The 14761-nt window shown below is 25.5% G+C and overlaps 1 long non-coding RNA gene across 1 annotated transcript in view; it reads right to left on the bottom strand.

Moving 5' to 3' along the window:
- The window catches only part of LOC124888151, a 37721-nt gene continuing 22960 nt past the window's right edge, over window positions 1-14761 (bottom strand). The window contains exon 3 of the long non-coding RNA XR_007046202.1: window positions 1-170. This is a non-coding gene — a long non-coding RNA (uncharacterized LOC124888151). The remainder of the gene's footprint in view (window positions 171-14761) is intronic.

Here is a 14761-nt window from a genome sequence, read left to right as displayed (position 1 = left end):
AATACAATTAAATTTAAATTTTACACGCAAAAAATTCTCCAAGCTGATCAACATTCATCTACAAACTGTAAACTGCCACAAAATAATACTAATAGAGATATTAATACAATACAATTAAATCTAATCTTTACACAAGAATTCCTCAAAGCTAACCGAAATTTATCTACGACCTGTAAACAATAGCAAAATAATACAATAGTGATCACAAAACTTCGATTTTGATGAATATAATTCTTAGCTTGTTTGGGCAAAATTTTGACCCTAAAGAATGATTTGAATGAAAACAAAGAAGATATATATATATACACATGTTGAATTCTATTATATTGACAAAAACAATAAGGAAGTTGAGGGTTAAAAAGTTAAACATCCACCAATCTAGACAATAACCGAATCATTGAAACATACGTCCTTTGTTTTATTAAGTTGTAAATAATTTTTTTTTCACGCAATAGAAGGCTAGAAAACCCTAATGAATTCAAGAATGAAAAAAAAAACATAGAAGTAGAAGAATCATACGTATGTTTCTAGTAAAATTTATCAAAAACACTATTTAAATATAATTGTAGATATTCTTTTTTATATAAGGTAAAATTCTAATTGATATAGAAGTGTTAAATATTATATTTTTTGCTTGAATCCAATAATCTTTTTTCTTTCCATGCATTATTTTTTCTAAAGAAAATATATTTGCTTCCTAAAATTCTTACCTTAAAAAGTGGTAGGGATATTTTGTTACCATGCATACTTTTCTTAAAAAATATAAAATTTTAATTCTAAAATGTTTTTTTTCTTTTCCCCGTTAATTTAATTCCTTTTAAAGATTTTACCATATATAGTTTAACGTGCATCTCAATATTTATAGAAGTATTTCCTTAATAAGATTCTATTTTAGGAGTATTTTTTTTTAATTCATCAAAGAAAAATATTAATTAATTTTCTTTCCATATAGTTTAGGAGTCCCATATATTTAAGGAGTCTAGTTAATATAATAAAAATAATTAAATAATAAATTAAAAAATAGTGAAAAGACAGTTTTATCTAAAGAACAGTCTTTAATGAAAGACAAAAAGTTCAAATCACTTTTCTAGGGTCTTCACACTTTTAATATATTATAGATATAGATAATATATTAAAAGTAAATATCTATAATCTATCTATATCTATAATCTATATAATATATTAAAAGTGTGAAGACCCTTAGAAAAGTGACTTGCACTTTTTACACCTCATTAAAAATTTTCGCAATAGACAAAATTGTCTTTTCACTTATTTCTTTCAATTATATATTTAAAATTAAGGAGTCCTAAAATTGATAAGACAAAAATATATGGAGAATTAATATTGGTAAGATTCATTTTTCCTTGTGTACATAAAAATGGAGTCCTAAAAAATATAGTCTACAATATATTAAAAGTGTGAATACCCTTACAAAAGTGATTTGAACTTTTTATCCTTCATTAAAAAATTCCACAATAGACAAAACAGTCTTTTCACTATTTTGCTTAAATTATTCTTTAATTATATTAATAATATTAACTATAATATTAAATTCAAAAATATATATGGAAAGAAGAAATCAAGAGTCCTAAAATTTATGATACTAAGAAAAAATTAGGAAAGAATTTAAAAAAAAAAACTACTAAATTTCTAAATTTTAGGAATCTGCGTGTGTATAATTTTTAAATTATTTTATTAAATATGGCAATGAAGCCTACTTTATATATTATACTAAACAAAAAGCAAACAAAAGTCTTCAAAAAACTATAAAAAAGCGTACAGTAATGTCTTCGTAGTAGTTTGTTATTTTTAGAATTCACATTCTTTTAAAATTAGTAGTTATTTATTGGGGAAAAAACATAAATTTACTATATTTAGATAATTTTTTTTTAAAGGAAAAAGTTTTGGACAATCATTCTACAACAATACAATAGCATCTTTAATAAATATTTGAAACAAGATTATTTATTTTTGGTCAAGATCATTCTTTATTGTTTGCTTTAGAATTACTTTTTACGTCAAGAAATATTTTTGTAATATGTATTCTACTTTGAGGTGCATTGATTTTGTAGGTATATTGCAAATGGATGATGATGATAATATATATAGACAGTTGATGATTCGATTTTTGAAAGGTGATTGATTTTGCGTGATAATTTTTCATTTTGAATGATATAAATTGTTGTAGCTATTCATTCTTATTTTTCATGTAATGATCTTTTCTTTGCCTTCTTTTATGATATGATATGTACTTTATCAAATTTTACGACAAAGAAAAAATTGATAGTTGAAATCTATCTTCCACTGGCTGTGACAAAGACATAGTTGCTAGAAGAAGTGCAGTCATAAAGTATTTCTTTCCCCAAGAGCTGAAGGAGTTCGGAATGACTATCTCTCTCATCCAGTCCACGAGGATGAAAAACATATATAAATCTAATCATAAAAAAATATAACAATGCGACAGAGACACAACAAGAGACAAAAAAGAGAATCAGAGAACTTTTCTACAAAAGTATTCACAGTACGGAAGAGCGAATAATAAACGATTCTCCAAAAATATTCATGATTGAAGTAAAAATTCAACGTACAGCACAATCCTTGGGTTTATTTGACAGGACATACGAAGCACGAGGTTCGGCTAAATTAAATTCACCGTTTGAGATATTTTTTTGTAATAATATTTTGAAAGGTGAGATTGGGATATTCATTATTATATGAGAATAATTTCTCTTTTCATTAAATTTTTTCATCTCAATATATTTAACTTTACTTGAATTAAGAAGTAATGATTGATAGATGTTGACACCAAGGTAAGTTACAAATGTTAGGTATTATGCTTTGATTCCGATTAAATTGTGTTAGCCTTAAAATCATATGAATTACAAGCTCTTGGGACGTTGGTTTTAATTTATGCATTTTTTGTTGTTAATTTGCGTAGCTGAGAATTGAATCATTATCTGAATGAGAATAAATTTAGAATTTTTCATGTGCATTAATTAATCATTTTTCATAGTATGGAATGTCATCAGAGTCCATCTGAAACTCTCCAAATATTTACTTCGTTCATCTCAAAATAAGTGTCATCTTAACAAAAATCACGTCCATTATAACATGAATTAATATATAAAATATATAGTTTATTAACTATTCTAATTCAATAAAAGTTTCTTGAAAATAGAACACTATTAAGAAGCGGAGCTTACGATAATAGTTGATATTAAAAGACATACGATAAATTTTTATCTTGAATTTCAAAAATGACACTTATTTTCAATTAAATTCTTTTGATAAAGTTACATTTATTCTTTATATGAAAAGTTTTATGTTGAATTCCTAAGATGACGCTTATTTTAAATTAAATTCTTTTGATAAAGTTACACTTATTTTTTATGTGAAGGAAATATTCTTAAATTTCTACACGTGAAGACATGTTCATGATAACCTCCTTATTTACCTTTAATAAAAGAGTGATTAGGTTAAAAGAAACTCCAACATTAGTTTTCAATTTTCCTAAAGATCTAATTTATCTCTTCAAGTCAATCGATTGCACGTTCTCCATAATGGAAAAACATTATTTATGTGGCGTAAGTAGAAAATTAAGTGAATGTTTCATCATAAATGTCAAAAAATTTATTTTATTTAATAATTGAAGTTGTGTTTGATCAAAAGAAATACTTCCAATTTAAATGTACTTTTTAAAAATATGGTGTATACCTCAATTTTTAAAAATTATCATTAAAATACAATTGAATTTGCTCTAAAATAGTTATATCCCAAAATAGACTATCACATATGGCATACATTAGCTTGCATATACAAGCTACATACTATTAATTTTTAATGGTGAAGTTGTATTTGATTATAATTTAATTATATTTGATTTGTTTGAGTGTACATTTACTAAAAAATATATAAAATAATCTTTAAACATGAAATTTAGCGTATAATTCGAAAAAAGAAAAATAGTGAAAATAAGGATTTGAATGTATTTCAAATTTCATATATAATTTCAAGTTGTATTTAAAAATGTAATGATCAAACATTGATTTTAAAATAAAATCTACAAAAAGAAGATTCAAAAAGTTAAAAAATTTCATGGTCTATCGCATTTCATTATAAAACTGTAACAAAAAAAATTCAATATGAAATTCAAATGAAGTTCTTAAACGATGACTATCATAGATATCACGTATCACATATTCAAATTCTTTTGTCTTTTTCTAAGGCATATTTATACGTCTTTTATAGACTAGTACGAAAAAATTTACAATCAATCTTCTTTGTTTAGAGAATAACTAGCTATTTAAAGAAATACAATTTAAAAGGAAGATCAAAATTTTAATTAAACCACATGGCTGCTTGAGAGTATTTTATACTTTACATACTTTGAAATATACTGGCTATAAAGTTTAATCCAACCGTAAGATTGAAAACAATCATAAATTTATCTCGCAAACATGAATGGAAGTTGGAGAGGAATCTAAATAACCAATTTTTTTATACTCAACTTTTTAATAGTTGTGTGATTTTGTAGATGATGTCCTTACCAATTTGTTTTAACAACTTATTGTTTGGGAATAGCTTCAAAAGTATTCAAAGAAACTGCAAAGATGAGGGTTATTAGAATTAGAATTTACATGTCAAAATGTGTATCTGAGATAGTACTCGATTTTTGAAATATAATATTGAACAATTAATCTTGATAATATCCACTTTTATATAAATTAATTGTCAAAACTATGATGTTATGATCCAAGCAAAAGCTATTGTCCGATAAATTCTTACAAGAAAAGTAAACGGTTCACGAATCCTTGTCTTTACAACTAATGGATTGAAAGTATCACTGAAACATAATTGTTTGAAGACTTACTACTAATTGATAAAAGTGTTTTGTATAAATAAGTTGCAAAATAAAGAAAATCATTAGAATCTGATAACGACATTTCAAATACTTATGTAAAGAAGTTTTATCTCTTCACAAGATTTTAGTAGCGACGAATTTTGCGTTTCACTTCATAATTTATCCGTTGCTAGGTATAATTTTTTCAGTAGTGATTATTTTTCACTTTAGTCAACTCCGACATATGAAAGAACAATTGTCCAACAAAAAATATTGATTATTCAAACATCTACATGCTATTATTAATGTGCAACAAATATCGTGAATATTAAAAGCACAGAGATCTTTAGAAACGGTTGAATAAAATAGACAAATTATCATTTATTATTTTTTTAAAAAAATTATTAACTTACATATTTAAATTAAGGAGTCCTAAAATATATGGTAAGAGGAAAATATATTTTAAAAATTCAAGAATTCTAAAATATATGGTAAGAGGTGTTTGGAGAGTTAAAATTAAGAAGTTGATAAATTATATGGTAAGAGAAAAGCATATTTTTAAAATAAATAAGTCCTACATATATGAGAAAAGAAAAAATATATGAAAGAGTTCTAAGATATAAATATTGAAGTGCAATAATACATGTCTTTATTAATTACTAATTACCCGATCCTTTAATTTAAATAAAATCAATTAAAGTTATAAAAATTAAATCCTTATCGTTACCTACTTGTAAGAGATAACAACTCATAATATTAGCACTTTAAAATTGACAAAAAGTTCACCTTATTTATATAATTTTCTACTTTGAATAATTGTATAAAATAATTATAATTACTTATATTTCTTCAGCAATTCAAACATAAAATGAAAAAGAAATACTTTCTTTAATGAGGCATCCTTTTTTCTTATTTAATTGCTCTTCTATCCATTGTTTAGAAATTTACATATTTTTATTTAATTTCTATTCTATAATTCAAAATAATTGTTCAAACAATTGATGTAATTTTAAAAAATTAGTCTACGATCATTAATTACATGCACACATATATTAAGATGTATTTATTATTGAATCAATTTGGTGGTTGATTCCTATATGCTATGAATTATTAGATATATTAACTTTATCAATAAGGATTTCGGTAGAGTGATTATTTTTCATATTTAATTTGAATTTTTGGGTTTGAACTCCTTTAGATACGGAATCATTTTTGTTAGAGAGCGTTTTTCTCCTTTAATGTGGACCTTTCGATATGAATTCGAATTTAATCAGGATGAAATTACCTCTCTATAGTTGCAATATTTGTCCGAAAAATTCACGGCTACTATAGAGAGGTGATGCTATACAAATATAGTGGCATTTGATGTTTGAATCTCCTTTAATTGTTACTAATAAAAATATGAAAAATTATTAATAAATTTAACCAAAATAATAGTGGAATAAGGAGCCAATATATTTCTAAGTTTTTTTTTTCTTTTTACCTTGTGATTGTCTGAATCTCTACTCTCAACTGCTTTTTCATAAGACTAAGAAAAATTTAGGCATGGAACTTATGTTGTCCTAAAGTATACAACGGTTGAAGAACTTAAAATTTTTTACAATTAACTTAGTTTAATGATAATTATCATTAATATTTTATTTTATATAGTACATAATATATTTTTATAAAATATAAATATTTGAATATAGTGTTATAGATAGGTAATCTTACAAAGAGTGTACCAATATAATAAACGTTATTGTTGTTATAGGTAAAATGACGCTATAGAGAAGTAACATATAACATGAAATTAGTTTCGTAGAAAATCAGGTCACTACAGTAAAATACGGTTATAATGACGGATTGTTATAGAGAGGTTTGATTGTGTATATATTTTTAAAGTCGTCTCTTCATTAATTTGAATATAATAAGTTTGTTCTTTTTATACATGCAACTTTCTTCTTTAACGTTGAATATACGTGCAACGCACGGTTCCTAGACTAGTAACAAGAAAAACATATTGAGGATTTCATCAAAATTAAAAAATAGTAACAACATTCAATAACAATTTTATTTCTTAAGAATTAATTTAAGGAAAAAAAAATATGACTCATTCAACACTTTTTGTTCTTCAGGTTTCTATCAAAATTACATTGCTAATTATTTTTTTTTAAAAGAAAAGGCTAGAGAACACAAATAACTAATAAGTACACGTTATTATTTCAAAAAAGCTAAAATGTTAGATTTTTTTGGGTAATTTAATTTGCAGTTTTAAACTAACTAGAGTTTTACTATGTATAAACAAAAATTTCTATAATGTTATTTAAGTAACATATTCTATTTTTACCTCTATATTTTCTTCTTATTTTGAATTTGATTTGATTTAAGTTAAGTTGTCTTTTTGTTTTTATTATCACCATTCTTTCGATTTTTATTATTTAGTTGATAACTTTAAAGATTATGTACAAATTATTCATACTTAATAATTGACAATGCATTCTTCCTTCTGGTAATTTATTTTGTTTTCTCTTACAGTTGAAGATTATGATCGAAAAATTGGATGAAACAAACATGTTATTGTTAAATGAAGTAGTCAAAAGTTCAAAGGTTATGATCTTTCCCTTTTCTTTTTTTTTTTTTAAAATAAAAGTTCTATTGATCTTTCAGACTCCAAGTTTTATAGTATATATATCATGATTTGTAGTTTTAAAATCATCCGTTAAATGGTTAATGATTACTACAGAATGAGAATTTGAAGTAAAAAAATGCCTAGAGATTTTAAAGATCTTTGATCTAAAAAATTTTATATTCGTTTTGTTAAAGATACACAATATCTGGACTCTACGGATTAACAAATAACGTCTAATGAAGAAGATGGACAAATTAAAGGCTTATTTTACCTGTTCGAAAATGGTGATTCTCTTTTACATTGCCACAAGTTTTACTCCTCTCAAAAGTATTGATAGTTTTTACACAATATTTTACGCAATGTTATTAAAATAATGATTTTTGTTGATTTGATTTTTTTTTTCTCTTTAAAAGGTTATTCGATTGTAACTCTTTATGTACCTTTATTGTGACTTGTGTATAAGAGAGCTTTAAGTTTTTTCCTATTTTTTATGACAAGAAAATGAAAAAATTAAAACTCATGTTGTAAATATATTAGAACAAATTCGTGTTTTCAGGAATCAAGAGAAGAAACTCCAGTGCGCACACATTGAACTTTTACTTAAGTGGAGAGATATTATTTTTAAAAAATATGACACCTTATTACTTTTTTTTCATGGCTTTATAAGATATGGATGAATCATGTCTCACCTGTTTTGAATTGAGTGTATGTTTCTCGTGGTATAATTTTTCTATATCCTTACTTTATTCTTTTCTCATGTAAATTATAAAAGATGTTAAATAATTAAATCCAAACTCATCTAAGTTTTAACCTATGATTTTTTTTTATATATCTTGAGGAAGAAAAGAAAGAATATCCAATTATATTATTCACTTTAACTATTAGAATATATTCATGTCTGCTCCCATGCTTCGAATCTGGATTAGTTAGATTTCTATGTGGATTTGGAACATTAAATTTCATACACTTATAGTATTTAAGTTAATAATATTATCATGACATACACGTACAACACACGTACACTAAACTAGTATTTAAACTAATTACTTGACATAGTTAAAAGTTAATTAAAGAACTATTATTTAAGTGGGCTCTTATATACCAATATAATAGCTTTTATATCAATCAGTATCTCTTATCTAATTAGCTTAAATTTTGGCTTACTCAATTGTGCACTTAATTTTATTTTTTGATATAATTTTAAAAATTAGCCTTTTTATTTAATTTTTCTCTCTCTTCTTAAATTTTCGACCATCTTCTTCAATATATTTCCTTGAAAAGTAGAAACTATTGGTAAGTTTCATCATATTAACTCTTAAATAGTACTTATATTTTTGTGATTTGTCCAAAAATTTATTACATCAAAAAATATTTCTTTAAATTTTTTCTTCCAGTTCATGCAAAAAAAGAATTTAAATACGTATACAATATATATATATATATATATATATATATATATATATATATATATATGCACACACACATATATAAGATATGCATATAAGTTTTATAATTAGTTTTTGATTTGCATAAAATATATTAATCCATATTTTATATATTACATATAGGTATACAACTATCACATATTTGTATATAATTAAATTATATATTTTTGAAGTTGGTTTATATAATTATGTTTGTTCTTCTATTACACATTAGGTATATCTCAGTTTGTATAATATGTTATTAGTATTTAGTATAAACTAAAGAAAAAAAAATGATTCAAGGATTTTCACTCCAAAGGGGGAGTAACAACATTGTGAATGACTCGAAGGCATTTTGTATATACCCGCATGTATATTTGTACGAATGTATATACAACAAATATAAGTATATCTATATAGCCTTTTTTCTGTTAGTTACACACAAGTATATATACCATGTAAATTTTTTAATGTATATACGTATACAATTAATTGTTATATACAACTAAATAGTTTTCATATATTGGTACATACATACATACATACATACATACATACATACATACATACATACATACATACATACATATATATATATATATATATATACACATACATACATACTAGACTTACAGCACGTGCGTTACACGTGTGATGTGTTTATTGTCGAATTATTATATAGTTGAATTATTATGTTGATTGTTGTTGTCGATATTATGATGAATTTTATGCGTGCCACTTTGTTGATATCTGGCAAGTTGTGATGCTAATAGCCTTCTGCAAAAAACATGCCCGTTATAGTTTGTAACTGTAATTAATTAGTAATGATGGGTATTCTAACATGTTTTAGTCTGAATAATATTCTTCTGGGTAAATTTCTTCGTATAACTGTTCTAGATAATTTGCAGTTTCAGTTTCATAGTTTATTACTTTTTCTAATATTATTTTCTTAATATCTATAATTTCTATGTTTTTAAGTATATATAATACTAAAACTTTAAGATAATCTAATTGGTCTATTTTTAAAATTGGTTTTATTATAATATTTTGTAGTTGTTTGTTTTAGCCTTAGTAGTTTTTGCATATTTTTATTAAGAAATTTTATATCTTTATTTTCCATGTATATTATTTTTTTTTTTTATAGTAACTACAAAAGTTTTTTTTTTTATCTTTTTTTTTTTTTTTTTTTTTTTTATGGAACTTATTACCTTAAGTATTTATAAGAGTAGTTAGGTATTTGTGGTATATAGCTTATTCTAGACATATAATTTTCACCAAAAGCTTTTTCTAATATGAGTTTTCTTATATCTGCTACTTCTATATTTCTAAGTGCATACAAAATAAGTATCTTGAATTTATCTACCATCACATCAGATATATTATCATTCATATTCATAAAATTGCTTTTTTCAAAATATTCCCTTCAATCACGTACACAACAAAATATGGTCATATTGGCTTACTATATACTAGATTATTCTTAAATAATATGTTCTTCCGTCACTATTAACATGGTAATTTGGATACTTTTTCCCTTAAACAGCGCCTCTACTCTGGTTACTCCCTGCCACGGCTTCTTGCCTCAATGGTTTCACCTTTAGGATGGCATAGTCCTTAGGGATATTTCTCCGTTTCCTCTTTGTTAATAAACTTCTTAACATATTATTCTTCGAATAATTCTACTATAAAGTAACTAATATGAATTTATTTTATCATATCATGATTGTTGGGAATTATGAAATTAGCTATTCATAATTATAAATAGATATACCTGTTCCGGTAGCTTTGATGTTTCTGAGTTTTGTTGTTCCATAGCTTTTTCCATTGGAGTATATTTATCTAATTAACTGAGTAAATTTTTTTTTTTGTGGATTGGAGAGAGAGATTTCAAAAGAAGGCTTGTGGCTTGCGGCCTGCTTTCCGCAGTGCTTCTGCCTTTGTATTTATAGAATGAATTTACATATCTGCTGTGCCTAAGAAGTAATGAAAATTAAAGAAGTGGGGCCTATCCCCATCTAACTTTTCTAAAGTTACGTAAAAACTAAGCCTAAGAAGTTAAAAGGTATCTTACAATTTCTAAAACTAAAAAAAAGTCAACAATAGTGGCTTACATTTTTTCTACGTAAAAAAGTCTAACAAATTAATTAATATACAGTATCTTGTCTCCGTTGATTTTGTCGTATCTGTTCCATTATTGCTCTGTATCTGCTCCATTATTGCTCTGTATCTGCTCCATTATTGCTCTTTATTGTATCTGCTCCATTATTGCTCTGTATCTGCTCCATTATTGCTCTTTATCTTTATCCTTCCAGCTGGCATTTTATCTTCTTTATTCTAGGTGTACTTCTGGAATAATATTATCTTCTCCATTGCACCTTGAACATTGGTGGTCTGGATATTTATGTCCAATTATCTTACAGTATCTCGTTAGTAGTCCGTCTGAAATAAATCCCTTTTTTATTGCTCGTGCGGTAGATTGTTTTTCTGGGTTGAGTAGCGTTAATATCCACTGTCTTACATTTTCCATATCTGCTTGTCTTAGTTCTTTTGAATTTGAGTATATCATTTGGTGATCTCTTGAATAGTAGCTCCATATTGGATTTCCATTAGCGTAGTTATTTGCTAGTTCTTGTATAATAGTAGCTAGTCCAATCAGTCTTTTATTTGCGTAAAAATCTGGTATCTCTATTCTTGGTATCTCCGGTTGTTGCGATATATCTTCCGGTATAATCATATCTCTTGTCAGTCCTATCTTTACAACTTGTATCACTGGTTTTATCTCATCATATAATATCTCTGCTGGTGCAGTATAACATTTTATATAAAATAAAGTTCCTTTTGTTATTCTTTTATAGGTAGTGAATATCTTATATAATTCTTCCATGGCTGTTAGCTCTTCTCCGTCGTGGGTGTATATGGTATTTAGTAGTCCATAGTCAAAACAAGTTTTAACTAGGCTTGGGTTAGTTTTAGGTAGTGCTATCAGTTTATTGTATCCTTGTAGTTTTTGGGTTATATAACTGGTATTTGGTTCTTGGATATTTGTAGCTCTGGGGTTATGGTTTAGAAAGGTTTGGACTCTATATATATTTTCTATGTATTTTTGGGCTGTGTAGTTGTATATTTTCTTGTCTTGGTTTAGGCTGTCTCGGTATGTGTTAACTTGTGGGGGTATGAATAAATGGTCTTTTTGTGTTTTAGGGGTAAATGGTTTTTCGAATATTTTATTCATATTTGCATTCTGGTATCTTGGCTTATTAACTCCTTTGCTTGTACCTGCAGAAGTAGATTGATAAATGTTATGGGTTTTATGGAGTGTCCCAACGTCTCCTTCTAGCTCTGGATGTTTAATGTCTTCCGATCGACATAGCTCTGCACACTGCTGAGTTAGCTGATTTGTAGCTATAGACTTCAGTTTATCTTCATTAGTCTTTAGCTTTTCTATCTCATTACCCATACTGTCCACTTTCATAGAAAGCGTAGTTAGGGTTTTAAGTATTTTTTCTAGAGTATCTTCCTCTACTATATCAGTCTGTGTAGCTTTGTCTTGATATGTAATCTGCAATAACATTTTTGTTAGTGCTGATAACTTCAATTGTAAATGTGAAATTTAATATATTTAAAACTAGTCTTCGAATTTCTTTTGTTGTAACTGAATTTTGTATTTTCTTTGTTAGCCACCAGCGTACCTGTGTATTATCTGTTCGTACAATAAATTTGTTATATACAATATATGGCTCAAATGATAATAAACATTTATATAATGAACATAACTCTTTTCTATTTATTTCCCATTTTATTTCTGTTTCGTTGAACGTACCTGAGTAGTATCTACAATGATGTTCTATTTTTTCTGCTTCATATCGATATTTAAGTACTCCTCCGTAACTATATTCACTTGCATCTGCTTCTACTATATATATAAATTTTCTATTTTCATCTGGAAATTGTAATTTAGGTAATTCTCTACAAAGTAATTTTATTTTTTGAACTTGTTTTTTATCTTTTTCATCATAATTATATTCTATATCCTTTTTTAATTTTTTCTGCAGTGGTTTTAAGGTTTCTGCTAATTTTGGAATATATTCTCTTACTTGGTTTACTAATCCTAAAAATGATTGTAATTTCTTTTTTGTATCTAATTCTTCTTTCGAATTTATTATTTTTTGTACTATATGTTGTTGCATTTTTACTCCACTTTTATCTATTTGTATTCCTAAAAATTCTATCTGGTTTTTCATAATTTCAGCTTTCTTTTTGCTTAGACTTATGCCTGATTTTTCTACTATATCTGTGAACTGTTCTAATAATTTTAAATGTTCTTCTTTGGTTTTTGTATATAATAATATATCATCTATGTATACTATACAATTAGATAATTGTTTAAAATAATTATCCATAAAATGTTGATATCTACCTGGTGCATTTTTATATCCAAATGGTAACACGTTCCATTCATAAAATCCTTGTGGTACCGTAAATGCGGTTAATTCTTTAGATTCTTCTTCTAGCTTTAGGTGGTAAAATCCTGATTTACAATCAAATTTGCTAAAATAATTATATCCTTGAATTTGTCTTATTTTTAATATCTTATTCGGTATCGGATAATTATATGTTATAGTTTTTGCATTTAAATTTCTATAGTCAATAACCATTCTACTTTTTCCTCTTTTTTGTTCACTATGTTTATTTACTATAAATGCTGGACTGTTATGTTTACTATTACTTTTTTGTATATATTGTTTTTCTAATAATTCATCTATGTGCATTTTAAATTCTTTTAAATCATCAAAATTATATGTTAATGGTTTTTGTGTTATTATGCTATTTTTATCTATTAATTCTATTTTTATAGTAGTTTTATGTTTTTCCCATCCTTTTAATGGATCTTCACTATATAATTGTTCTAATTTTTTCTGAATTATTTCTATTTTATTTATTGAAAATATAGTTATTTCTGTTTTATTTATCGAAAATACTACTAGTTCTACTGTATCTTCAGTATTGTTTATATTTTCTAACTTTTGTGTAATTTTTTCACTTCCTTTTATCCAATCAGTTTTCTTTCTTATTTTATTATTAACTCTTTTTGCTCTTACCTTTTGTTTGCATGGTGTTGTAAACCACCAGTCTGTTTTGGTTATTATATGTGGGTATAATTTATCTAAAAATGGCATTCCTAAAAGTATATCTTTTGATGTTAATTCATAATTATAAATTTCTTCTATTGTTAATATCTTATCCCATACTTGTATTTTTACATTCCTAGCTTTATAAGTAATTAAGCTTCCTTCATTATTAAATCCTTTAACTATTATTGGTGTTTTTAGTTTATCCCATTTGCTTTCTGGTAAGCAATTATATCTACATAAATTAGCTTCTGCTCCTGTATCTATCATAGGCGTATAATATCTACTGTAATATCCTTCTACTACTATCTTCATTAATACATGTATCTTCATTTCATGTTAAGGCTCTTTTTAAGAATAACTTTTCTTTGTTATAAGTTAAGGTTAATTGTGTATGTTCTATATTATATGGTTTTACTTGTTCCAACCATTTTATTCCTAATATTATATCTGCTTTTTGCATTTCTTCCTTTACTTCAAATTCTATTTTTATTTTTCTAACTCCTAATATTAATTCTTTTTCTGCTAGATTTTTATTATTTATTAAACTTCTTGGTAAGTCTGGGCATATATTGTTATCGGTTTTCATTTCTTCATTTTTTACTAGATACTTTGCTATATAATTTTCTTCTTGTCCTGTATTCAAAAGTATTAGATATTCTTTTTCATTTATTTTTCCTGTTATGTAATATTGGTTTAAATTACTTATTGAATTTGTTTCATAACTTGTTCTTTTTGATGAGCTTGATGATTCTGG

The sequence above is a fragment of the Capsicum annuum genome, chromosome 10, assembly GCF_002878395.1.
Source record: "Capsicum annuum cultivar UCD-10X-F1 chromosome 10, UCD10Xv1.1, whole genome shotgun sequence".
Lineage (NCBI taxonomy): Eukaryota > Viridiplantae > Streptophyta > Magnoliopsida > Solanales > Solanaceae > Capsicum > Capsicum annuum.
This window is presented reverse-complemented; position numbering and strand designations above follow the sequence as displayed.